Here is a 26,427-nt window from a genome sequence, read left to right as displayed (position 1 = left end):
AAGTGGCTGCTTTATTTGGTATTTCTCTGATTAACAGGAAAGGATGAATGCTTTTTATGTTTATTTACATATGAAATTTCCATTAGTGCCTGTTAACTTCTGTCCACCTGCCTATCTATTGAAATCTTGATATATTTATTCCTACAAATTTGAATTAAACTGTATATTTACAATGACCTTTTGTCATATTTGACATTTCCAGACTATTATCTTCCATAGTTTTATTTTTCAATGAGCAAACATTTTAACATTTTAATATTGTGGTCTGCAAACCTCTTCCTTCGAATTCTTCTGCTTTTAAATAGAAAGTTATTCCTTCACTGGCACATGTATGAGAAACTGTTCCAAGAAAGTTTTAGGAATTATCTCTGATAAACACTGTTTTGCTTTTTCTCTACAGTCTCTATAATTTTAAACATCTGTCCTGAATCCATCTGGAATTTACTGTGATGACTCTTTTCCAGTTACCTCACTGCCTTCTCCCTGGAGACTGAGGGGTGTGTGTCTCCCTCCCCACCAGGCCCAGTGGTGAACATTTCAACTATGCACCAGCAGCACCCACTTCTGCCTCGTAATCTTCACTGTCATCTTTTTCACTTCAGTTTCCTCATTTGCAATAAAACATATTCAAATCATGTTTCAAGGCTGTTGGGACAATTAGAAAAAATAAGTGTAAACTATCTAGTACAATGTCTGACACAGTGAGTACCCGACAAACAGGAAATATTTAAATTATCTAATATCTGATGAGAATGTGAAAGTAGTTGCTAAAAAAGTTCATTTCAAAAGCTTCAAGAACATTAAGTTTAACCAACTAAAAGTTAAAATACGTTAATTAAAAACATTCTATTAAAACTACTGTGTTCTATCAATCTATCTATCTATCTACTCTATCTATCATGGAGCACAAATAAAGAAGTGAGGTTTCTCACTCTAACTCAATTTCTAAATCAATACTGTAGTGTAGGTTACTGAAAGAGAGTTGGGTGTGGTTTTAAAAACAACTCTGGGTGAGGCAGCCAAAGATAAGCCAACCAACTATCCGTTCAACTAAACAAATTTAAGTGAACTGTATTGCACCCTATTCTGTTTTTATTTCCAAAATCTGAGAGATAATATTGATACACAAAACATCTGGCTTGGGTCTTCATAAAAATTCTGCTAGCCTCTCAATGCTGATTAATAAATGTGCTCAATTCATATCTAGAGTAGAGACCCTCAAAGCCAAGCCTCCTGGGTTCTGATCCCAGTTTGCCATTTTCTGTCTGCGTAACCTTAGCCACATTTTTAATCTCTCTATAAACTTCCCAGGTGGCTCAGTGATAAAGAATCCACCTGCCAATGCAGGAGACACAGGAGAGGTGGGTTCAATCCCTGGGTGGAAAAGATCCCGTGGATTAAGAAATGGCAACTCACTCCAGTATTCTTGCCTGAAAAATCTCATGGACAGAGGAGTCTGCAGGCTACAGTCCATGGGATTGCAAAGAGCCTGACAGAACTAAGCAACTGAGCACACAAACACACATTCTATGCTTCAGTTTCTTCACCTGTCAGTGGGAATGATATTATTATCTACTTCCTTAAGATTAAATGAGTTAATTTATGTCAAATGTTTCATACAGTGCTTGGCACACAGTAAACAGAATAAATGGCTGTTGTTATTGTTCTTTTATTATTATTACAAGCAGCATTAGCATCTCTAAAGACTGACTGAGGGCTTCCTTGGTAGCTCAGTGATAAGAGTCCACTTGCCAATTCAGGAGACACTGGTTTGATCCCTGGTCCAGAAGGATCCCACATCTGTTCAGCAGCTAAGCCATGTGCCACAACTACTAAGCCTGTGGCTCTAGAGTCTGGGAATCACAACTACTGAGCCCATGTGTCACAACTACTGAAGCCTGCGTGCCTTAAGAGACCTCAACAAGAGGAGCCACTGCAAAGATAAGCCTGCCCACCACAATTAGAGATTGGTCCCTGCTCGCCACAACTAGAGAAAAGCCCTCGCATCAACAAAGACCCAGCACAGACAAAAATAAATAAATAAAAGTTATACATATATATTTTTTTTAAAGACTCAATCTCTTTAAAAAGAACACTAGAAGAACATTCTACGATGGGCACTGTCTTCCTCAGTACAAGCACAGGGAACACACAGCAGTACCACTTTTTGAGCTCCCTCTTACAGATATATCACTGCTCTGTACCATCAATTTTTAATACAATCCCTAGATTTCAAGCTTACTGAAGCAGGGAGCTATTAAATGCTTCACCTTCCAAAATTCCCAACACAATTCTCTAAACACAGATTTTAAATAATGCTGATTAAATTAACATAACAGAAATAAAGAGCAGTGAGACAAAACCTTCTAAGTACACATTTTTAGCACCAGAAAGAACTTGAGAAACCACGTGATCATTTTATAGATGAAAAAACTGAACACATGGCTTTAGCCAAGTCTCATATGCTGGTCAAGCTGTAGCTCGCTCTTTCCTGCAAAAACAAATCAACTTCACTGACCTTCAAAGTGTACACTTTAGAATCACCTCATACTAAATATTCTTTTCCTAAGTTTTATACCAATACACAACCACTATTCCCATTACTAACAAATACCATTTGGAGAGCTCAAGTAAGAAATAAAGTTTTAGAGTCCCCACCACTCAAATAAGATGTTCCATACTGTTATTTTCTAAATATTACTAGCATGTAAGAAATACATAAAACCTCCAAGGGCAAAACAACAACTACAGCAATAACAGCCAAAACCTTGAGACTGAAACCAGAACTCTGAATTGGAATCACTCACAGAATGTGACATGACCAGAGGTCAAATGACAAAAATCTCAGTTGGTAGAGGCAAAAAAAGGAGTAGCTGATGCACTGAACTCTATCAGGGGGGTGGAAATGGTTTCAGGCTGAATAACCGTGGGTCACAGTGGAAGAAAACAAAATCATCTCAGGAAAAAACATCCTCAGGTTATCCCACAGGTTAAGATCAACCACATATGGGGTCCAAGTTAAAAATTCAATAAACCCAAAGACAATCTCCATAAGTGACAATCACTGAAGAAATAAATATATTATAGGTCAGGGCCCTCAAAGACTTCAGATACTAGAATTATCAAACAAGACAGAGAATAACTATGTATGAAGAGTGTTTAAAAATAAATTAATCATAAATATGACAATCCCCAGGGACTATCTAAAATAAGCAAGAAGAGCTGAAAAAGAAACCAAACAACTTTTAGAAATGAAATAATTTAGAAAAAAAAGTTTAATCAACAATGAATTAAAACAATTAATTTCCTACAAACAGGAATCAGTGAATTAAAAGACAGATTTGAAAAGAAATTAACCAGAGAACAAGCACAGAGGGACAAGGAGATGCAAATTATGACAGAAGACAGAATAAGAAAATGTAGGAGGAATGGCTGACAATTCTACATAACTGAAAGACATGAATCCACAAATGTCAAGCAAAGTAAATATCTGCCTCATAAATATTGTAATCATTCTGCAGAATAGCTAAGGCAAAAAACTTTTTTCGAATAGCAGACAAAGGGAAAAAAAGACACCAGCTACCTAGGAATAACAATCAGACAATCGGCAAACCTGTGACAGAAACAACAAAAGTAGAGAACCTACTGCAAGGGAAGTAACTGTCAATCTAGATTTCTGTGTCAAGCAAGACTGTTTTTGGAGAATGCCTATGAGATAATGTCATTCCAGATAAACAAAAACAGAGTTACTACCTACAAACCTACAGTAAAGGAGTTTCTAATGAAGAAAAGGGATTCCCTGGTGGCTCAGATGGTAAACGAGTCCACCTGCAATGCAAGAGACCTGGGTTCGGCCCCTGGGTCAGGAAGATCCCCTGAAGGCAATGTCAATCCACTCCAGTATTCTTGACTGGAGAATGAAGAAAAAATAATCCCAGGGTAAAAATCAGAAAAGCAGTAAGCATCATGAGTAAAGAAACTCTTAAATGTGAAAGCGAATCTAAAAATGTTTTTGAAAAATATAATGATGATGCTGTCCAATCTAGGAGTTTAAAAAAAAAGGCTAGACTAAATACTGAACAAAGTAGCAAGTAACTTGATCACTGGATTTAATTGGAATTAAAGTATTTTAATGTCTTTGTTTTGTCTGATAGTGGAATATGAAACTAATTTCACTTTGTTAAATATGCATGGCAAAATTCCAAGGACAACCATGAAAAGAACATAATAGATTATGTAACTTCCAAACCAGACAAGGAGAATACATAATGAAAAACAAGCCAAACAACCTGGTTGTTCAAAAAGGCAGAATGGGGGGGGCGGAATTACAAATAGAAGACAAATTGTTAGATGACAGAAAAAGTACAAATCTATCAGAATCACAATAAATGGAAATGTTATTATACCAGTTAAAAGACAGATATAATACCCACTGTGGAAGGTTTGGTGACGATCCCCAGAGAAATCAGTCCTAATCCCTGTTAGCGATAACCTTACTTTAACGTTGCAAAGATTCTGGAAATGTAATTAAGGCACCAAGAATGGTGAAATTACCCTGGATTACCTGGATGGACCCTAAATGCAATCGCCAGCATCCTTACAAAAAGGAGGCAGATGGAGATGCTGGCTACAAAGATGAGAGAAGGGGGCCATCTGCCAGGGCCTCAGAGAATGGAGTGATGCAGCGGCAGCCCGAGTGCCGGCAGCCAGCAGAGTCAAGGAACAAACCCCTCTGCAGCCCGAGAGGAGGTGCGTGCCCATCAACACGGAGACTGTGGTCGGTGACACTGGTTTTGGATTTCTGGCCTCCAGAACTGTGAGAGAAAGTTTCTCTTGTTTTTAAGCACCAAGTTTGTGGTAATCTGTTAAAGCAGCCACAAAAAAAAAAAAAAAAACTAATATAATCATAAAACATAAGAACAGAACATAAAAAGTTTGAAAAGTAAATGGATGAAAATATGCATACCAAGCAAACAATAACCAAAAGAAAGCTGGAATATTTATATTAATGTTGAGATAATAAAGACCATGGAAAAGAAAATCATTTCATTAGAATGATAACACCATTCTAAAAAGTGATAAAAAAAAATTTCAACTTAACAATAAAATATTCATATATATATGCCTAATAAAATGGTGTCAATACATATAAAGGAAAAACAGCAAAAACTCAGAAACTGAAAATCTACCATCATAATGGTGGGCTTCCCAGCTGGCTCAGTGGGAAAAGAATCTGCCTGTAATGCAGGAGACATGGGTTCGATCCCTGGGTCGGGAAGAACCCCTGGAGGAGGGAACTCTAGTATTCTTGCCTGGAGAATCTCATGGACAAAGAAGCCTGGCGGGCTATAGTCCACAGGGTCACAAAGAGTTGGGCATGACTGAGCTGACTGAGCACTCATGCATGCACCATCATAATGGGTAGTTTAACCCATAATGTAGAGATTAACACCAAATCATTAGCCAATTATTAACAGGCAAAACAGTAAAAAAAAAAAAAAAAAGTCAACAAACAGTAAACAGAAAAAAAGAACAATGTAATCAAAAGATCATCAGAAGTATACAGAACCTTGCAGCTCCCTGCTTTCCAAAACAGTTACATTTCATGGGAGTCCCCTGGTGGCCCAGTGGTTAGAATTCAGCATTTTCACTGCAGTGCCAGAACTGAGTGGGGGAACCGAGATCCACGAGCCTTGCAGCAGGGTCAAAATAAATAAACAAATATTTTGCAAATGACATCCTTAAAAAAATTCTTCTCTAGAATACTATGAATGTTTATTAAACAATCACCTCACATCTGGACGGAAATAAAATCTCAACAAACTCCAGAGAATTGGTACACACAAAACATTACTCTGATCACAATATAATTAAAACAAGTCGATAACAATTTTTTAAAACATATATTTGGAAATTTAAAAGCACACTTTTAAATAATGTCAGGCCAAAGAAGAAATCATAATGAAAATTTGAACACACATAATAAAAATATTATACTTTGAAACTGCTGGGTTTACTAAAGACCTACTTCTAGACAAATGTATAGCCTTCAAAGTTTCCACAGAAATGGACAGCCCTCAACACTTCTATTAAAAATAAGTATGCGATCAACATCTAAGAAGTTAGAAAAAGAATAAAGTCCAAACCACTTAGCAATCAAACTATGCTTTATATAATTTCTAATCCTTGAAACTACTCTGAAAGTTAGATTATAGTTTTGATTATATAGCTACAAAAGTTCTGTTTATCTGAATTTAAAAACACGAACCAAATTCACTGACCGTCCAGTGGTTAGGACTCACTGCTGGGGCCCAGGTTCAATCCCTGGTCAGGGAACTAAGACACTGCAAGTCATCAGATGTGGCCAACAAATAAAAAATAAAAGCACAGTCCATATGCTCCTTCAGGGGAAAAAACATACATCACATACGATGTAACTCATGTATCCTTGCAACTCTCATTCAGTCTTGATTTTTACTGAGAATAAAGATGACATCATAGCTGTTCTCACAGCACAATAAAATCTGGGGTCAAGAGCTGAAATAACATACAAATAACTCATTTTAAAAAGGTACTGGCAACCTTCCATAGCTATAGTCAGCAAATTGTACACTATTTTCCCGAGGATTCTACTTCACCCTAGTGCATTATGAAGACATCAAAATGGAAATAATACACCAAGAAAAAGTAAAACACACTTTAAAACTGCTAGCTTGAAAAAAAAAAAAACTGCTAGCTTGATTTTTATAAAGTAGAAATAATAAAAATAACTGTGAGTGAGTGATAGGAAACATTTCAGTGATCTGGAGAGCGCTCCTGTCCCTACAGAGAAGTCCCTAGCAGGAGTCTCCGTGTCCTCATCCTCATGGGCTTCCGCACTCTCTGATTTGAGGAGCCATGAGCCCTTGAAGAGGGACCTCTGTTCCTGTTGTGTTTGACACCCAGTGCCCACCCAGTGCAATGCCTGGCTCACTAAAGGCCTTTTTAAAAGTTCCATGAATTAATAAGTCTCCTAAATGTGACTACTGTCATTACAAATTAGAGACAAACAAAATTCATACTATTGCTGTCTGACAAAAAGCCGGAAATGCTTCCCTGAAGAAACTCCTTGTTTTCCAAAATAATCAAACACCCCAGGCAGAAGCGGAGCACATTCAGTATTCCAGACATTCTAGGTAAGGGACATTCCTGGTGGTGATGCTGTCAAAGTACACAGTGTTTCAGTTCCTGGGGACAACTCTCAGAATAAACTTAAGACAGCATGTGGATGACAGGGTCACCCAGCTCCCCAACAATGGGCAACTATCTTCACATCTCTCCTATGGAAGTAGACACTCAGTCCTAAAGGGAGTTCATTCCATGAGACCAAGCATCTTTTCTATGCTCCCTTCTTGACTGAAGTTCTGTGCAATAATAACCTGATTAATGGTATCACCTGGGAACAAGGCTGCTCTTAACTGAAATATTCTTAAATCTTGGAAAGGATGGCTTAACCACAAAGTTCATGCTAAGCTGCAAAAGCTTACAGCTGTAACAAACAAAATTTTATCTCTGCACAGAAATTTACTTAAAAAACAAAAAGCTGGAGTAGCTAGTAACCAGGGCTCTGTATTGCTTTTCTGTGCCTTTCCCTCCTAACACCTGCTTCTCCCTGGTCCGTACAATGGAAGAGAAAAGGGAAGGAAATGCACGCTGACAGCATACCTACATACCACATGCATTCAAAAGCCCCGCTGTGGCCCCACAGCAACTCCAGGTAGAGAAGACTGTTATGATCACTACTTCTGTTTCAACAGGAGAAAAAAATGAGTTCAGAGAATTTCATCAACTTGATCAGGGCAAACTTTAAGTAGCAAAATGCATCCAGATGCCATACCCCTAATACTCAGCACTGTACTAACAGTGGACAATTTAATTACTTCAGTGAGAATAAAAATGCCTAATGCAGTATTCACATTTTTACAGCTTTACTGGTATGTATTCACATATCATACAATTCACCAACTTAAAGTGTACAGTTCAGTGGGTTTTAGTATATTCACAGACACATACAACCGTCATCACAATCTAATTTTATGACATTTTCAACACTGAAGAAGCCCCACACACACTGGCAGTCACTCGCCATTCCTATTCCTCCCCTCCACCACCACCTCTTTCCCTGGCTTCTTTCATTTAGCATAACGTTTCTAAGTTCAGCCATACTTAGCATGCATCAGTATTTCATTCTCTATTACTGGGTTTGTTTCCATATTTCAGCTATTAATAATAATACTGCTATGAACATTCATGTACCAATTTTTGTGTAAATGCTTTTTCATTCAGCATTTGCATTTTCAAAGAGTTCTCACAACATGTGACAGAAAAAACTGAGGCTAGGCGCAGTCACGTGACTTCATCATGCAGTACTGGGTAACACTCAGGGACCCTGCAGTAAACTCACACATCCTGACTGAAGAGCTACGACCTCCTCAGCACCACACTGCTGGTCTCTTCCACAAGAAACGTCAAGCAACAGCATGCAGATGAGAAAACCTGCTTCTCAGGTGAGGCGCTCCCTGAATCATTTCCGCTAAGTCAAACCATGAGGCAAATTTAAATTAAGCCTTACCAGATTAAGAGAAAGGGAGAACAAGTGTCAGAGGCAGGATGTTCTAAAGGGCCTCGCAGAGGACAGCCTCCTCCTCCTATGGACACACAGAAGGTTGCCAGCTTCTACTGCACCTGGCCCCTGAGGGCACCCCGGTGTTATCTGCATGTGCCTGTGGGACTGATCCCAACCTCAGTCTGAGGCCCACAGGCCTCTGGAGATCCCAAGGCCTTGCTGCAGAGCTGAAAAGGGGACTACATTTGGGGGCATATACTTCTGTGGTTAATTATATAAACCCCTTTTCCAACCTCCTGAAACAGTTCCTAGGCTTATAATATTTTTGGTAATAAAGTTCAGAAATATGGTTAATAATTATATTAGTAATATATAACAGCCACTTACTAGGTAGCATTTAATTCATTGAAACCTCATCAGTTCAATTTAGTCATTCAGTCATGTCCAGCTCTTTGCGACCCCATGGACTGCAGCATGCCAGGCTTCCCTGTTCCTCACCAACTCCTGGAGCTTCCTCAAACTCATGTCCATCAACTCAGTGATGCCATCCAACCATCTCATCCTCTCTTGTCTCCTTCTCCTCCTGCCATCAATCTTTCCCAGCATCAGGGACTTTTCCAATGAGTCAGTTCTTCACATCAGGTGGCCAAAGTATTGGAGTTTCAGCTTCAGCATCAGTCCTTCCAATGAAGAGTCAGGACTGATCTCCTTTAGGATGGACTGTCTGGATCTCCTTGCAGTCCAAGGGACTTTCAAGAGTTTTCTCCAACACCACAGTTCAAAAGCATCCTTTCTTCAGTGCTCAGCTTTCTTTTATGGTCCAACTCTCACATCCACACATGACCACTGGAAAAACCATCGCTTTGACTAGACAGATCTTTGTCAGCAAAGTAATGTCTCTGCTTTTCAATATGCTGTCTAGGCTGGTCATAGCTTTTTTCCAAGGAGCAAGCATCTTTTAATTTCATGGCTACAGTCACCATCGGCAGTGATTTTGAAGCCCAAAAAAATAAAGTCTCTCACTGTTTCCATTGTTTCTCCATCTATTTGTCATGGAGTGATGGGACTGGATGCCATGCCAGATGCCAAGATCTTAGTTTTCTGAATGTAGAGTTTTAAGTCAGCTTTTTCACTCTCCTCTTTCACTTTCATCAAGAGACTCTTTAGTTTCTCTTCACTTTCTGCCGTAAGTTCAGTTCAGTTCAGTTGCTCAGTTGTGTCCGACTCTTTGCCACCCCATGAAACACAGCACGCCAGGCCTCCCTGTCCATCACCAACTCCCAGAGTCCACCCAAACCCATGTCCATTGAGTCGGTGATGCCATCCAATCATCTCATCCTCTGTCATCCCCTTCTCCTCCTGCCCTCAATCCCTCCCAGCATCAGGGTCTTTTCAAATAAGTCAGCTCTTCGCATCAGGTGGCCAAAGTATTGCAGTTTCAGCTTCAACGTCAGTTCTTCCAATGAACACCCAGGACTGATCTCCTTTAGGATGGACTGGATGGATCTCCTCAAAGTTCAAGGGACTCTCAAGAGTCTTCTCCAACACCACAGTTCAAAAGGATCAATTCTTCGGCACTCAGTTTTCTTTATAGTCCAACTCTCACATCCATACATGACTACTGGAAAAACCATAGCCTTGACCAGACGGACCTTTGTTGGCAAAGTAATGTCTCTGCTTTTCAATATGCTGTCTAGGTTGGTCATAACTTTCCTTCCAAGGAGTAAACATCTTTTAATTTCATGGCTGCAGTCACCATCTGCAGTGATTTTGGAGCCCGAAAGAATAAAGTCAGCCACTGTTTCCACTGTTTCCCCATCTATTTGCCATGAAGTGATGGGACCGAATGCCATGATCTTACGTTTTCTGAATGTTGAGCTTTAAGCCAGCTTTTTCACTCTCCTCTTTCACTTCCAATAAGAGGCTCTTTAGTTCTTCTTCACTTTCTGACATAAGGGTGGTGTCATCTGCATATCTGAGGTTATTGATATTTCTCCCTGCAATCCTGATTCCAACCTGTGCTTCACCCAGCCCAGTGTTTCTCATGATATACTCTGCATTTAAGTTAAATAAGCAGGGTGACAATACACAGCCTTGACACACTCCTTTCCCAATTTTGAACCAGTCTATTGTTCCATGTCCACTTCTAACTGTTGCTTCTTGACCTGCATACAGATTTTTCAGGAGGCAGGTAAGGTGGTTTGGTATTCCCATCTCTTTAAGAACTTTTCACAGTTTGTTGTGATCTACACAGTCAAAGGCTTTGGTGTAATCAATAAAGTGGATGTTTTTCTGGAATTCTCTTGCTTTTTCTATGACCCAAAGGATGTTGGCAATTTGATCTCTGGTTCCTCTGCCTTTTCTAAATCCAGCTTAAACCTCATAATAACTGTAAGACAGGTACCATGATCACCTATATGTTACATACACACTTTCTTATGTGGGGAATAGGGAATACATGCAGTTGGTGGGTGTACAAACTGGTACAGCTCCTCAGAAGGGCAATCTGGAGACAGCTATGCAAATTAAAGGGAGTCTCTTGGACAGCAAAGAGATCAAACCAGTCAATCCTAAGGGAAATCAACCCTGAATACTCGTTGGAAGACTGATGCTGAAGATGAAGCTCCAGTATTTTGGTCATCAGAACAGCTGACTCACTGGAGAAGTCCCTAATGCTGGGAAAGATTAAGAGCAGGAGGAGAAGAGTGCGTCAGAGAATGAGATGGCTGAATGGCATCATCAATGCAATGCACATGAACTTGGGCAAACTTCGGGAGATGGTGAGGGGTAGAGGACTCACATGCTATAGTTCTTGGGGTGGCAAAGAGTCAGACACGACTCAGTGACTGAACAACAACATGCAAACTATCCTTGGACCGAGCAATTTCACTTCTGAGTCAATATCTACAGATATACTTCACAGTGCCCAAACACAAGGAATACTAACCTTAAAAAGCTTATAACAGTAAAAATCTGGAAACAAATACCTATCAATATAGCAGTGATTAAATAAATTATATAGGTAAAAGAAAAAGCCTGAGACTATTAAAGAGAATGATATAGATTTGTGTGCTGCTATCGAGCATTTGCCAAGATGTATTAAAAGGAAGAAAATCAGTGTTGCTATGTATAACACTTTTAACAATTTACCTTTAAAGGAGGTAAGTACACACCCCCACTCCAGCTGTGTGCTCTTGGGCAAGTTTCTTAACTTGCCTCATGGCTTCCTCGTCTGCAAAATGGTACAATACTCCCCACAGAGTGCACAATAAAAATTACCTGTGGCTATTACTATAACTTAATAATCACTTAATAATGATACTACCACTACTAATATTGTCATTAGTAGATGGGCTCCACACAAAAAAAATTCATTTCCTATCTGCACTACCCAGTGCCAGGCACTAGGCAGGTATAGGGACACTGGCAAACAGCACCTGCTCTGCTTCCTCGTCGAGTTCACAGCCCATAAGGGTTTTCTTTTCCCAGATGTCTAGCCTACATTACCTGCCCCCACCAACAGGCAACAAGAAACCACAGACAGTAAGATGGGTCTCCACTGCCCAAACGCTCTCTCCCAGATGCACACAGATTCCATCGCTAATCAAACGTCACCTCCTCAGAGAAGCCTCCCTCACCCCCCCAATCTACCACAGACCCTGCTGCCCTCATTCTCCGCCCCCTATTCTGCTTCTGTGCTCTTCACAGCAGTTATTGCTACCGACAGTCTAGCTTTATTACTTCATCCAAGAGAGGGACATGCATCTTATCCCCTGCTCTGTTCACCATGCCGAGAGCAGTCCCCAGCACAAAACAGGTGCTCAATAACAGTATGTGAGGAAATGGGACTCCAAGTTAATGAAAGCTACAGAAAGCAAAACATCCTTGCAAAATAACATTTTAAAACTTGCTGTTGTCACTTTATCCTGGCAGAGTAGGTTTTCAAGATACTGTTCAGTTAAAATTTAAGTGTCCCCCAGACTTCACTCCTACTGCATTTAAAAATGCTATTTTTTCCCATGTAGGAAAAATGCTATTTTTTTCTTATGTATATTTTAAATTAATATAAAATCATATCAAAATATGCTCAACACTTTTAAGCTAACAGATATCAAAAACAATGTTACACATTAGGCACAACAATTGTTTTAAAAGGTACTTCTGGAATAAAGCTCAAAGGGCAAACGAAATTAAACCTGCTTCCCTTCACTGCTTCCAACTCAAGCCTCCTGCATGTAGAAGGTCAGAACAAGCATGAACTATTAAACAGCTCTGTTACAGTTTAATATTATGCTATGTCAAAGTTCCTAGATATTTTAAATATTTGAAAGAGTCACGTGACAGCTAGTGAGTCCTGAACAAACCGAGCAGGTGTCGGCATACTTAACCTGCTACTGAACCAACTCTCAGACTCAGCTTTCAAAGCCTCAGACTAAAGGAAATCAAAAAAGGACAGCCCTCTACTCAACAAAATAACTTGCCAAAGCATAGGGGAAAATAAAAACAAAATGATATATCAGATTCACAGGTAAAGCAGGTAAAGTGTTGCTGTTACTGTTGTTTCAGTCATTTTTCCATTCTCAAGGAGGCTAGATGAAGTCACTCAGTCGTGCCAGACTCTCTGCGACCCCATGGACTGTAGCCTGCCAGGCTACTCCATCCATGGGATTTTCCAGGCAAGAACACTGGAGTGAGCTGCCATTTCCTTCTCCACAAGGAGGCTAGTAGTTTATCTAAAAGAAAATGTTGCCATTCACCATCTACAACACAGTAAAAATTTTACCATCTACAACATAGTAAAAATGTTAAAGTCCTACTGCTAACAAAACAGAGCAAACAAGGCTTAAGAATGTTTGTAGGAAGAAATAATAATTCAGAACCCAACAGTGTAAAATTTACAATGTCTGGAATCCAATAAAAAATTACCCAACAAGCAAAGAAGCAGAAAAACAAGATCCATATTGGAGATATAAATCAATCAAACCAACCGAGAAGTGAAAGTAAAGTTAAAATTAGTGGACAAGGTCACTAAAACAGTTAGTACAACTCTATTACATACATTCAAAACCTCAAATAGAGAGATGGAAGATAAAAATGACAGAAACTGAAATTCTAAAGATGAAAGCTACACCATGTAAGATGAAAATTTACACTGAACAAGATTAATGGTGGATTAAACACTGTACAAGAGAGTAGTGAATTTGAAGACTAAGCAATATAAAGAAAAAAAACCAAAGGAAAAAGACAATCAAATAAATGAACAGAGCATCCCTGAGCTGCTGGTCAACTTTAAATAATCCAACATGAATGGGACTGGAGTTCTCAAAGACAACATCACAAAGAAAATATACACAAAAAGATAATGCCCAAAATTTTCTCAAGTTTGATGAACAAACCCACAGATCTATAAATCTGGATCTATATATTTGGCTCTATAAACCCAGAGATCCAAGAAAGCTGCTCAGTGAACCCCAAGCACAAGAAACGTGAAAAAAAAAAAAAAAAGAAAAACCCACTGAATTCAAAAGCATATCAAGGGACTTCCCTGGTGGTCCAGTGGCTAAGGTTCCTTGCTCCCAACGGAGGGGGACCTGGTTCAATTCCTAGTCAGGGAACTAGATCCCACATGCCACGGCCAAAGATCCTGCATGCCGCAACTAAGAACTGGTACGGCTAAATAAAGAAGTGAAAGAAAAGCACATCAAAATAAAATCGCAAAACCAGTGACAGGAAAATCTTAAAAGCAGTCAAAGAACAAGGGACATGTTATGTAGAAGAACAAATATAAGGGTGACAGCAGACCACCTGTAGGAAATGATGCAAGCAAGAAGACAGTGACGCAACATTTTTAAAGTAAAAACGAGAAGATTTTAGCCCCAAGGATTTGAGTTTCAAGACTTCTGGCTCAAATTTACAATTCCACGTAGTAAGCCTGTATAGCAATGGCACCTCTGAATTATAAGCATTACATTTTCTCAAACACTAACCTCTCATTTGGCAAAAAGAGCTACAATATGTATAGCATAGCTTTTTCAGTACAATCTTTCACACCCAAAAGGCATGAGATAAGTTAACAGCTGGGGGTGCATTTAAGAGAAGTTAATGCACCATTAGTAATGGTTCCTCTCTTGTTTTTCCCCTCAAGTATATTCTAAATATGTGATAATAACTCAACACACTTAAGCAGCACCTATCGCTTACAAAGTACTTTTTAATTTAATCATCATACCGATTCTTTTTTAATATTTATTTTTATTTATTGGCTGCATTGGGCTGTGGTACACAGGCTCTCCACTTGCACCTCCAGAGCACGCAGGCTCAGTCACTATGTGGCAGGTGGGGTATTAGCTCCCTGACCAGGAACTGAACTCACATCCCCTGCACTGCATGGTGCACTCATAACCCTGGACCACCAGGGAAGTCCCAAACCATCATACTAGTTCTATGAAGTACCTATGGAGGGCATTATCATACCCACTGTACAATCGGGGAAACTGAAGTTCAAAACAGGGAAGTGATGTGGCCAAGTATGTGAGGTGGAGAAAGTGATGGAGGTGAGGGTAGAAAATGAGCTTTGCCATTTCCTGGGTTCTTCCTCTGGGCCAGGTATAATGTCAGCTTAAGATTAATCTAGCAAAATTTGCAGCAACACGGAGGGACCTAGAAATGATCACACTAAGTGAAGTAAGACAGAAAGACAAATACCACATATCACTTATATGCAAAATCTAAAAAGATAATAATAATGAACTTGTTTACAAAAAAGATTCACAGACTTCAAAAACAAACGGTTACCAAAAGGGAAAAGGGGGAGATAAGTTTGGAGTTTGGGATTAACATATACACACTACCATGTATAAAATTATCAGCAAGGACCTACAGTATGACACAGAGAACTCTGCTCAATATTCTGTATTAACCTATATCGGAAAAGAATCTAGAAAAAAAAAAGGCTATAACAATCATTTTCCTGTACACCTGAAACTAACACAACACTGTAAATCAACTATACTCCAAAGTAAAATAAAAATTAAACTCAAAAAAAAACAAAATTAAACTCAATAAAAGATCTATTTAGTGAAGAAAGTTAACCAACCAGGTATAACCAGGTCTTTCTAACTCCAAGTAGTGCTCACTATTAAACCACAGCTGAAATATATTATCTAAAGGACAAACATAAAATACAAACATCCATTCTGGGTTGGAACTAGAATAATGAAGCTGAAACTTCTACTCAATGAAAAGTAAAGCAGATCTCCTGAACAAAGGAGAGTCTTTACTTCATTTACTATAATGGATAAAGCCCACAACGATGGCCCTGCAGCCAGTATCATGTGGCATCTCAGGACAGTGTTTCTCCTCCACAGTTCCTTACTGTAGACCAAAGCAGGAAGCAACAAAAGAAAGTCCACTGGCAAACAAAACAAGAAAGGGCAGAAGGCAGATGTCTAACTTGGTCTAATGAAAAAATTTAAACTCCAGGCAGAAATCAGCAAATGATGCCCCACCTGAAGCCAACTCCAGCCCACTGCCTATTTTTATAAGGGCCACAAGCTTTGTTTGATTTTTAAGGGCTAGAAAAAATAATATACGCAGCATAAATAAATGATGGACATGAAAATCAATTCAAATTTCAGCATCCACAAATAAGGTTTTATTGGACAGCCATGTCACTTACGAATCACCTATGGCTGCTCTCATGCAACAGCAGAGCTGAATAGTTTAGTTGCAACAGAGATCATATAGCTCTCAAAGCCTAAGGAAACACCTGGCGGCTCAGATGGTAAAGAATCTGCCTGCAATGCAAGAGACCTGGGTTTGATCCTTGGATTAAGAAGATCCCCTGGAGAAGGGAATGGCAACCCACTCCAGTATTCTTGCCTGAAGAATCTCATGGACAGAGGAGCGTGGTGGGAGCTCCAGTCCATGGGGTCGAAGAGAGTCGGACACAGCTGAGCGACCAACACTCACTCAAAGCCTAAAATATTATCTGGCTCTTTACAAAAAGTCTGTCAACTTCTGCTTTGAGGGAACAGATAAGCCTTTAATAATTTGCCATGAACTTTATTCTTCACAGCTAAGCTTTTAAAAAATTAACTGAGGATCACTACCGAAACAAATATTTCTTAAGGACCTGCTCTATTCCAGGCATTGTACTAGCCTCAGGAAACAGTAATGAAGCACAGCTGCTGCCCTCACGGGGAAGCCCAGGGCCAACAGTTACAATCCGTGACTGAAGTGACAGGACTACGGGAGTGTATAGAAAACAGGAAGCAGAGCCTGGTGTCACAGAGCATCATCTCCGGAGTCAGACATCCTTGATTTGAATCCCAGCTCCACCACCTCCTGTGTGACCTTGGCAATTACTTAAACTTTCTTAGCTTTTTCCATCTGATGAGATGAAAATAGTATCCACTCAATAGAATTGTTTTAAGGATTAAATTAGATAATATTGGGCTAGCAAAAAAAAAATCAGACAGGTTTCTCCGTAACATCTAATGGAAACACCTGGACGAACTTTTTGGCTCCCGCACATAAAAAGTACAATGCCTAGCACACAGTAGGTATTTAAAAACACAAAAATTTAAGCTTATAAACTGGATTTAGAAAACCTGTGTTGCCACTTAAAAGCATATCCCTATTTTCAATAGTCATTTAAACAGAGAGAGTGACAGATATCAAAGCAAAGTCCAAAGGCATTTAACCACAATGTATGCACTCAATGTGGACAGTAACCCCACCTTCACAGCTCAGTCAAAAAAACAAAAATAAGAGCTAGACAGGTTCTAGGAAGGCCATGTAAATGCAGCATAAATGGGCAAGTGGAAGAACGGAAGAAAGTGAGCTGGGAGATCATCGTAAGAAATCTGGGGGAATTCTCTGACTCAGTGGTTAGGACTCAGTGCTTTCCCTGCCAGGGGTCCGGGCTCAATTCTTGGTCAGGATCATTCCCACAAGCCATAGGGCACAGACAGAAAAAAAAGAAGAAGAAATTTGGATTTTGTTCTAAGTATGAAGGGAAGTCATTGGATTGATTTGTTTGTACAATTACTTAATTTATTCTGAGTACATAATCCAATTACATGAATCAAAACTCGAAAGGTTTATTTATGAGGTTATCCAGTAAAATGTAAGGCTTCTTCCCACCCCTATCCAACAGCCACATAGTTACCTAAAGGCAACTATTAATACTTTACTGGTCTTTGACAGTTTTAGCAAGGCACACCATGATCCAATCTCTACTGTATGTAAATCACTCTGGCTGCCAGGTGGAGGTTAAGCAGAAAGAAAGGACCTTCGGAGCCCAGCTGCAGGCTGCTACAGTAGCTCAAGGGACATGACATCCACTGGGACCCAGGTGGTAACAGTGGTGACGGGACAGAAGGACTGAGCCAGGACGTATTCTGAAGGTAGAACTGACAAAACTGATGTTGCCAGACAGCATTAACGACTACAGCTATAAGCTCTGGCTTTCCCACACTAAAGTCTCCGGGTCTAGTATTTTAGACTTTAATGGCTAAATACTCAAGAATTCAGTGATTATGAAGACCGGTAATACATGAGAGAACAGATAACAGAAAAAAAGATAAAATGTGATATTTACAATTGGATTAATATTGTGTCAATAAGAATTAGATGATTTTATATCAGAAATTACATTTTTGAAGCCAACTCCAAAGTGTATTAATGCAGTTGAGGGACTGAAATAGCAAATATTAAAAAGCAAAAAAAAAAGTTAAAGTGAAATCTTTTAACATCAGTATTGGCTAACTACCACATAAGAGAGAAGGCTGAAGTCTTCTCAACAGAACAGAATTTAAGAGTATGACATTACATTTATGTGAAGTACTTCTTACCATTCTGATCACTTTAAATGCATCAGTAAAATTTCACCACGTTACAGTGAAAGTGAAAAAAATTGCCATTAATGGACAAGAACATTCATTAAAAAGCAGTCCTATCTTCCTGAATAAAGTATGGTACAACCATATAAAGGAGCACAGTGCAACTGAAAGGAATGAGAAATAAGTCTATACTATAGTCTGGCACAGATGCCACATGTTAAGTGGGGAAAAAAGCCTGATGGCACAGAGGTAGCCTGTAGCCACAGTGGTCATCCTAATGGGTATGAGGACCACTGTGGCTACTATCAAAAAAAAAAAAAAAGGAAACAAATGCTCCCAAGAATGTGAAAAAATTGGAGTCCTTTTGTTCTACTGGTGGGAATATATCAATAAAATGGTACAGCGACTGTGAAAAACAGCACAATGCTTACTCAAAATTTTTTAAACAGAATTATCATCTGATCCAGCAATTCCACTCCTGAGTACATAACGCAAAGAACCGAAAGTAGGGTCTCAAGGAGGTATTTGTACATTCATGTTCATAGCAGCAGTATTCACAATTGCTGAAATGTGGAAGCAAACCAAATATTTGCAGAGGGATGAATGAATAAACAAAGTGTGGTATTTACATACAATGGAATGTTATTCAGCCTTAAAAAGAAAGAAAATTCTGATACTTTCTATAATATACATAAACCTTGAGAATACTATAAATGAAATTAGGTCAGACAGAAAGACAAATACCGCATGATCCCACTTATACATGGAACCTCAAAACAAGACAAAAAGCAATTCCTTAGCCAGTATTTTATAATAACTATAAATGGAGTATAACCTTTAAAAGTTATTTATCACTACACTGTATACCTGTAACTTACATGATATTTCAATTTGGAAAAAAAACAAAAAGCAATCCCTAAACATTGAAAACAAAATAAAAAACAAAAGAACACTAAACATCCAGTAGTAGCAAAATCATGCACTAACTACTCCAAGCGACTTTAAAACACAATAATTTGACTACATATTCCAAATAAGGATACAAAAAAGACGTCTTAAACACCTTTTATTAGTTGGTACTAGTGTTCATATTATTCTTCTGATACTGATATACAGTGTAGGATAAAACAATGAGTAATTAGAGTCAAGACATTTATCTTAGAAGAAAAAAGAGACACATGCAAGATTAAAAAGGTTAAACAGAATTCTGTCATCTCGCTTTACAACTAAAAGTGTCAGTAATCCACCATGTGTGCACTGAAAAGACCTAGAAACAATGATCAACTCAGCAGCAATAAACAACTCCAGGGCACAGATAGTTAATTACTAAATATTATTTTTTCATTAAAAAAAAATCAAGGCCCCTTAGAGAAATGATGATTCCAGGGCTGGGACAAAAAATGTACAAGATGAGCCTGGTGTGGTTTGTCATACCAGAAAAAAGAGCGATCAAAGACTTGTGTCTAAAGGATTTAGGAGCCAATTTGAACAGATTTCTATTACACAATGATGGAACAATTTGAGTCTCAATAAGGATCTACGATGAACTGAACCATATAAATACGTTTAAATCCATGAGTTCACAATGACACAAATACATATACACAACTCACTGGCCACTTTTGGAGAATGCCAACTCATTATTTTGAAAACTAATATAAAATGTAGCAGGATTAACCATTTATCCTGCCTTTCCTAAGAGAGTTACAATTCAAGGTAACCAAATCATGAAGGAAGGGAAACTGCTCTTCACAGAAATATTCCAGCTAATAAATGATGAAGTTATATAATTAAAATATCAACATTTTTAATACCTAATGAAAGAATGACGCTAAACACTGAGCATCAAGGGATCCAAACATGAAGAAAGACTACTTGCAGCAACATTGATTGACCTAAAGATTATCATACTAAGTGCAGCAAGACAAGGAAAGACATCATATGATATCACTTCAGCGGAATCTAAAAAATTATACAAATGAACTTATTTACAAAACAGAAACAGACTCAGACTAAGTAAACAAATTTATGACTACCAAAGGGGAAAGAGGGAGCAGAATAAATTGGGGATTTGGGATTAACAGATACACACTACTATATAAAAAATAGATTTAAAAGTACCTACTGTGTAGCACAAGGAACTATATTCAGTATCTTTTAATAACTACAATGGAAAGAAGTTGAAAAGAATATGTATCTATACACATGCTATATACCTGAAACACTATAAATCATCTATACTTCAATTTAAAAGACTACTAATCTTTATCTGCCTACTAACCTATGAAGTCTTCTTGCTAAAAATAAAACTTGAATCTGATAATGCCTTTAGTTCTAACTAAATTACATTTACAGCAAATACTGTTTTGTAGATAAACTACAAAACAGAATAAGATCCAGCAAAATACTGTTTTGTAGATAAACTACAAAACAGAATAAAATCCAGACTGTGAGTAATTCCACAGGACAAACCAACAATTTCAGCACAAATAAATTACAAGCGACAACAAAAGATGGAGGAGGAGCTATAGATTAAAACATTTCACAATGTATGCATTTGGATCCTGATTCAAACTGTTAAAATCAAGAAAATAGACATACAGAAATATTTAACAGCTAAAATCATATGACATCTTGGGTATGAGGATACAGATAAAGCAAAACTAGCCATGAGTAAATAACTACTGAAGCTAGATGAGGGTAAAGAGAGGTTTATTATACTAGTCTCTCTACACGTGGTGGGAAGAACTGAACATATAAAAATAAATAAGTCCAATTAATCTCTAAGTTTCACATAATAAAAAATGTCTTTTTTATATTAGCTGTCAAACTGTTAAAAATTATGACAATCAAGAAAATTTTAAACTGGCTGGATATCTGATTATTTTTTTTAAATATCTTTTAAAGCACTTCAGTATTTACTGATGCAATACAAGGACAACTTGAAAGAACTAAAAACTAATAATCATCTAAAGAAACACTTTTTATACCAAAATCAATAACAACTGAATACCAAACAAAACCTTACCAATATCAGACAACATCAAAGAGTTAAAGGAGAAAATGGCTAGTTGTATAAATCATATTTTAGAGAGGAAACTATCCCACCTTTTGAAGACTGGGTAGAATTTAGATTCACGTCTTTCAGTGAGCCTCTGTAACTGAAACCACACAAGCAGTAAAACAAATCATACCATTTGTCCTCCTGTAAACCACATCAAAACTCTGAAAAGCAGCTGGGACTGCCAAAACCATTCACTTCCTTAAAAAACAACTTTACCATTCTAGTGTAACCCACTATCAGAATACCAAGATTCTGGATTTAAATAAGTAATTTACACGTGGGGGCTGCCACTTGTCCGTTAACTAAAGACCCCAACCGTACAGTCCCACCCTCATACAATTCATCTTTGCCTGGGGTGCCCTCCCCTCTCTGGTGCTCGTCGACTCCAGCTGGGTTTCACCGGGTGCCTTCACTGATGTGTTTAAGCAAAGAAGACAGAGTGGACCCTTCAACAGCTTATTTCCTATCCTCATTAAGATGTAACCAATTTTTCACCCGGAAAAAAAAAAAAAATCCTTCTGTAACAACTTACGAGCATTGCATACAACGCTCAGCTATGTTTTCGGCCGTGGGGATATGACAAATTGCTTTCTGTCATTTAGGCATAAAATCATATGGTCACACCACTGCTGGCAGCTCCAGGTTAACCAAAAAAAAAAAAAAAAATACTATTTTAAGGTAAGAATGCATGAAGCGAACGCAAAAGCTTACGAAATCTCCTGACCATGAATTACGCGACCAAAGATAAAACGGTTAAAAGGCAAGAGACCCTCTAACACTCCCCGAGACGAAAAAGAAAGGAAATAGAGGGCGAGGATGAGCAACAGCCCCTTCCCTAACCAAGTTGCAGGACAGACCTATTACCGTCCGCAGGCAGATGTGGCTTCTCTCTTTTGGCAGAAGCTGTCGTTTTCTTTAAAAAGAAAAAAAGGAAAAAAAAGCGCAGACGGAGGACAGGATCCGGATGCCCCTGTCTGTCTGCGTCTGTGCACGAACCCTGGAGCCCTTGGCATCGCGGGACCAAGGGCCGGGTCGCCGCGACCACCGCGCCGACCCACCGTCCGGCCCGCGCCCTCCTTCTCCACAGGGACCCCCGAAACCCACCACCCAGCCCACCAACAAGCTGTCCAGCCGTCTCCACAGACCAGGCCCTGGGGCCAAGGGTCTGCAGGGTATAGACACCCCCCCGCCTCCGCCCTTCAAGGCCGACGGCCGAAAGGCGGGGACCCCTCCCATGGCGGCCCCCGCCCTTCGTGCCGCAGCCGAAGGCCCGCTCCTCGGCCTGCAGCCCCGAGCCCGCCGCCGCGCTGCGCACCAGCCTCACCTCAGAGGCGAATGGCGGGCAGCGCGAGGGCTCCCAGGTCCCAGTGCGACAGCCTCCCGTCCGCTCCGGCGACTCCGGCTCCGGCTCCGCCCCCTGTCCGCGGAGCGAACTCCGGCCCGCAGCCCCGGCCCGCCCGGCCTCCCGCCCCCTCAGCCCTCCTCAGCCCCAGACGCCCGAGCTGGGTGCGGCCTGCGGCGCCGCAGCCCAACAACGCGCCACCCCATAGGCCCAGCCCTTGCCGCACCCCCCAGCAACCCGTGCTGCTATTGGCTGGGCACGGGCGGGGCGCCGCGGGGCGGGACCGAGGCGGCGAGGGGCGGGGCCTGAGCGGGCGGGGTTGCCGCCTGCTGGCAGAGTCGAACTTCGGCAGCCCAGCTCCGGGTCCTGCGGACCGGGCGGGGTCCAGCGCGTAGGGATGGCCGGTCGCAGACTCACATGCCTCGTCGCTGAAACCGGTCGGGCCGGCGTGCCGGCAGCGCCCGCTCACCCGAAGCCGCTCGGCCACTCATTCATTGTCGTTGGTCAGGCTCTTGGAGGGCAGGTTCGCAGGACGCGCATGAGCGCGCTCCAAGGGGTCCGTTCCAGGCCCTTCTCGGCCTGAGGCCTCAGGCCTCTCCCGGCCCGACTCGCCCACTCTTCCAGCGGACGGACTCTGCCCCTGTGCCCAGTCTGTGCCCTGTGCCCAGAGTTGGGGGCCGGGCTGGCAGCCAGGGTGGGGCCAAGACAGCGAGGCCTGTGGATCCTGATAAGGCTCTGTCGACGCGGCCGCTACCTGATGCCCGGAGCCTGGCGTGCTGATGCTGGATGAGCGAGAGCACCAGGGACCTTCGCAGAACCGGGGCAACGGTGAGACCAGGCCATCTGCCAGTGACCTGGAGGCGCCTCCCCAAACTGTCCCTCCTGTAGGTCTCATCTGAGTCCCCAAAAGACGCAGGAGCCATATGAGCCAGCTCCCTTTATACCCATAGAAAGTTGAGGCCCAGAGCTGGGCAGTGAAGGAATAGTGTGGAATCCAGACCTGCCCTCCCAGCAGGGTCCTCGTTGGCCTGGTCTGCAGAAGGGTCAGGGACACTCTCCATGGATAAGAGACACCGACCTCTGATCTCCTGGATGCGGACTTTTCTCAAGACAAGACTCAAAATTCTATATCACTCACTTTGTTTCCCTTTCACCCAACAAAAAGGCCTGGCCCACGGGAGATGTCAGTGGGGGCTTGCTGAAGGGAGGAGGGGAGTAGAAGACCACTGAGCATGTTAAGTAGTGACAGGGAAGATACAAAAAAGACCCAGGTCAAACAAAGGTGCAAAATATAACGTAAGACTCGGCAACATGGCCTGACAAGCAACTCAGGCTCCCAAAGCCAGAGGGCGAGTTGAGAACAGTCTGGAATGGGTGGTGGAAAAGGGAGGTGTTGAGTATCAGTGTGGCTTTGAAGCCAACTGCAGCAGTGGGGGCCACACAGTTTATCCCTCTATCCATCTTCCTTAAGTTCTCCCAGGTACTTGGACCAGTGAAAACACTGAAGAGTCCATGTCTCAATGGACTGAACTTAATATGAGAAACATTAAGTGGATCTGAGCCCTTCAAAGGGTGGACAAGGGGTGTTGCCATTGGTGCCCAGCCCACTTCCCTATTCTGGGTGGGTGCTACAAGTGGTCCACTCTCCAGGTGCTGTGAGTGTGAGCTGCTAATTGCCACGGACCCCCTTTCTCCAGAGTGCTGCCTCGCCCAGGACTCCTGCCTGGACAGTAACTGGCTGACCTGGGGTACAAAAGGCTGGTCCCTTCAAAGCAAAACCAACTATGTAGGACAGTCATACTCCAGAGATCCCCTTAGGGCCAGGTTAAAGCTAGTCTCCAGCTGAACCACCTCTTTCCCTTGTTTTTCCTTTTGTACTATCCTAATTCCCCCATTCAGCTTATCCTGAGAACATTCCCTCAATAAATCACTTGTACAAGATTCCTCTTCAGAGTTTTGCTTCTGAAGAACCCAATCTTAAGAAAACTGCATGTAAGAAACACTTTATCTACACGTTAACACCAAAAAAGTATACAACCCAGTTAAGGAATGGGCAAAGGACTTGAATAGACATCTCTCCAAAGATATATAGATGGCCAATAAGCACATGAAAAGATGCTCAACATCACTAAGGATTAAAAAATTGCAAATCAAAACCACCATGAGATACCATTTAACATCCATTAGGATTGCCATTTTATTTTTAAAAAAGAAAGTAAGTGTTGACAAGGAGTAGAGAAATTGAAACGCTTGTGCATTGCTGGTGGAAATGTAAAATGGTGCAATCAGTGGGGAAAATGGTGTGGTGGTTCTTGAAAAAGTTAAAGAATTACCATATACCATAGCAATTCCACTTCGTGGTATATACGAGACTAACATTTGTACATCCATGTTCATAGCAGCATTATTAACCATAAACACAAGGAGGAAGCAACTCAAGTGTCTTTGAAAGATTGATAAACAAAATGTGGTCTGTCCACACAATGGAATAACATTCAGCCTTAAAAAGGAAGTTCTGCCATAGGCTACAAAATGGATGAATCTTAAAAGACGTAATGCTAAGTGAAACAAGTCAGTCACAAAAACACAAATTATGATTCCACTTGCAGGAGGGCCCTGCCAGTGGCCAGTGAAAGTCACTCAGTCATGTCCAACTCTGCCACCCCATGGAGTATACAGTCCATGGAATTCTCTAGGCCAGAATACTGGAGTACAGGACTTGAGTAGTCAAATTTATAAGACAGGAAGCAGACAGTGTTGTCAGGGGCTGGAGGAGGGGGAAGTGGGGAGCTCCTATTTAATAGATACAGAATTTCAGTCTTACAGGATGCAAAGAGTTTAGTGGATGGATGGTGGTGACCATTCACAACAACGTGAATGTACTTAATGCCTCAGAACTGTATGCTTTAAATGGTTAAAATGGTAAACTTATGTAAATTTTATCATCATAAAAAGTTTAAATGCTATTAAAGTACACTTTCCTTTTCCAAAAAAGATAAATAAGGGAGGTGTTGTGTATCTTCTGAGTGACACTGTCTTAGGAGTGAAAGTTGCTCAGTCATGTCCGACTCTTTGCAAACCCATGGACTATACAGTTCATGAAATTCTCCAGGCCAGAATACTGGCATGGGTAGCCTTTCCCTTCTCCAGGGGATCTTCCCAACCCAGGGATCGAACCCAGGTCTCCCACATTGCAAGCGGATTCTTTACCAGCTGAGCCACAAGGGAAGCCCAAGAATACTGGAGTGGGTAGCCTATCCCCTCTCCAGCGGTTCCTCCCAACCCAGGAATCGAACCAGGGTCTCCTGCATTGCAGGCGGATTCTTTACCAACTGAGGTATCAGGGAAGCCTCTATGTAGGAGCTTAAAAACAAACAAACAAAAAAACCAACAATACAAAATTAGACACAAATAACAATGAATATCAATATCAAAGAATGAGATCAGTAAAATTAAGCCACCTGAAGGCAGCTCTCCGGCAGCCCAGTGGTTCGTACTCCATGCTACCACTGTAGGCAGCATGAGTTCGATCGCTGGTCAGGGAACTAACATCTTGCATGCCACAGAGTAC

At 40.8% G+C, this 26,427-nt stretch overlaps 1 protein-coding gene across 12 annotated transcripts in view; it reads right to left on the bottom strand.

Annotated features, from left to right (window-relative positions):
• Positions 1–23,421, bottom strand: part of ADD1 (adducin 1) — an 88,754-nt gene extending 65,333 nt beyond the window's left edge. For 10 of the 12 annotated variants that reach the window (XM_061145386.1, XM_061145391.1, XM_061145390.1 and 7 more), the window contains exon 1: positions 22,839–22,995. The gene's annotated coding sequence lies outside the window, so the exon portion shown is untranslated. Of the gene's footprint in view, positions 1–21,558; positions 21,581–22,838; positions 22,996–23,273 lie in introns of those variants that run through there. The other 2 variants (XM_061145387.1, XM_061145389.1) reach the window with 2 other exon arrangements.
• Between the last annotated feature and the right edge of the window lie 3,006 nt (positions 23,422–26,427).

Source organism: Dama dama, chromosome 6, assembly GCF_033118175.1.
Source record: "Dama dama isolate Ldn47 chromosome 6, ASM3311817v1, whole genome shotgun sequence".
Taxonomy (NCBI): Eukaryota; Metazoa; Chordata; class Mammalia; order Artiodactyla; family Cervidae; genus Dama; species Dama dama.
This window is presented reverse-complemented; position numbering and strand designations above follow the sequence as displayed.